A 2,550-nucleotide genomic window follows, 5' to 3' on the forward strand; every position below is an offset into this window, starting at 1 on the left:
TGAACTGCCTGAGGATCCAGCTATACCTCTCTTGGGCATATACCCACAAGATGCCCCAACATATAAAAAAGACACGTGCTCCACTATGTTCATAGCAGCCTTATTTATAATAGCCAGAAGCTGGAAAGAACCCAGATGCCCTTCAACAGAGGAATGGATACAGAAAATGTGGTACATCTACACAATGGAATATTACTCAGCTATCAAAAACAATGCCTTTATGAAATTCATAGGCAAATGGTTGGAACTGGAAAATATCATCCTGAGTGAGGTAACCCAATCACAGAAAAGCACACATGGTATGCACTCATTGATAAGTGGCTATTAGCCCAAATGCTTGAATTACCCTAGATGCCTAGAACACATGAAACTCAAGACAGATGATCAAAATGTGACTGCTTCACTTCTTCTTTAAAAGAGGAACAAGAATACCCTTGGTAGGGAATAGGGAGGCAAAGATTAAAACAGAGACAGGAAAGACACCCATTCAGAGCCTGCTCCACATGTGGCCCATACATATACAGCCACCCAATTAGACAAGATGCATGAAGCAAAGAACTGCAGGCAGACAGGAGCCGGATGTAGATCTCTCCTGAGAGACACAGCCAGAATACAGCAAATACAGAGGTGATGCCAGCAGCAAACCACTGAACTGAGAATAGGACCCCCATTGAAGGAATCAGAGAAAGAACTGGAAGAGCTTGAAGGGGCTCGAGACCCCATATGTACAACAATGTCAAGCAACCAGAGCTTCCAGCGACTAAGCCACTACCTAAAGACTATTCATGGACTGACCCTGGACTCTGACCTCATAGGTAGCAATGAATATCCCAGTAAGATCACCAGTGGAAGGGGAAGCCCTTGGTCTTGCTAAGACTGAACCCCCAGTGATCGTGATTGTTGGGGGAAGGGCGGCAATGGGGGGAGGATGGGGAGGGGAACACCCATAAAGAAGGGGAGGGGGAGGGGTTAGGGGGATGTTGGCCGGTAAACCGGGAAAGGGAATAACACTTGAAATGTAAATAAGAAATACTCAAGTTAATTAAAAAAAAAAGCCAAAATTCAGATGGAAATTCAAACTTTTGAATGTATTTGAATTATTGCAAATTACAAAGTTTGTTTTTCCAAGAAGTGGTGCTAGCTTCCAGGAAATAGCATTACCAAAACAATAACTTTAAAGATTATTCTTTTCCCATGTGTATTTTTCTGTCCCATTGGCTTTTAATGAGATCAAGATGATATTGTGTAAGACAAGAGGAAAACATGCAGACAGGAGGAATTACGAAGCCTTCCCTTAGCTGTTGTCTAGAAAGAGCAGAGATAAGGACCATTTATGCTACAGTTGACTTCAGGTCACTGTGCAGAAGATGTAATGAGTCAGTTTAGTACTGGTCTGTTCCAGATGGACACGTTTCATTTTAAGATAATGTGCTTTTCCAAGGGTAGGGCAGGTTTTGGGCATCGTTTACTGTGTTTCCAAATTGTGTGTACATTTCTTAAACTGATTGGCTTTTCCTATACAAAGGTTTTAGGTTCTTGGAATCAGGATTATATTCATTGTTTGCCTCTGCTTGTTCAGAATTGCACAGTAAAAATCATCCAATGTACACTGTATTGAGTGAAATTATAATGGGATCCATTTATACTAAGTTTTACTAGATTAATAAACTAAAAAAACTTTATAGAAAATTTTGCCTGTAACATTACCATGTGAGCTATGATATTTTCTGAATAACATTGTCATAAACTTAATAAATTGTGTGACTGTTAATAGGAAGAAACTCACTATTTACAATGAAATGGATTCTATTATTCTTTTAGCTTCACAATCCTATTTAATTATGCTACAGTGCTTTGAAATCTTGTTTAAAATTAGTCATCTCTGTCGGCCTCTCTATTCATCTCAATGGCTTTTAAATAAATGACAAAATTTGTATATGACTCTAACATAAATTTATAAGAATTTTCCCCTGAGATAATGGGGAAAATCTTATTATTTTAGTTTTAGAAAGTATTTTTAACTGTAGTAAACCAAGTTTAAAAAAGACTTTTAAGGGGCTGGGGATTTAGCTCAGTGGTAGAGCGCTTACCTAGGAAGCGCAAGGCCCTGGGTTCGGTCCCCAGCTCCGAAAAAAAAAAGAACCAAAAAAAAAAAAAAAAGACTTCAAAAAGATTAGTATAGTTTCATGCTTATCCATCTAGTCTCTACATGCAGATGTATTTAATAAAGATAAAAAGATGATGAGGAGGATATGGCCTGAACTGGCCATCTTCTGTAACCAGGCACGGCTTCTGGCTGTGGGACTGGGGCATCAGCCCAGCCACAACACCTTTGCCCTACAATTGTTCTGCTTACCAGGTGCACTTGGATAATTATGTCACAGACAAGATGACACCACAGCGTCAAATAAGAAAGGCACATGGGGGCTCACAGAGACTAAAGTGAAAATCAGGGGACTTATCTAGGTCCTCTCATATATGTGCTGGCTGAGTGAGTAGCTTGGTGTTCTTTAGGACTCCTAACAACGAGAGGGGGGCTGCCTCCGACTC

Source organism: Rattus norvegicus, chromosome 16, assembly GCF_036323735.1.
Source record: "Rattus norvegicus strain BN/NHsdMcwi chromosome 16, GRCr8, whole genome shotgun sequence".
In the NCBI taxonomy this organism is placed as follows: Eukaryota; Metazoa; Chordata; class Mammalia; order Rodentia; family Muridae; genus Rattus; species Rattus norvegicus.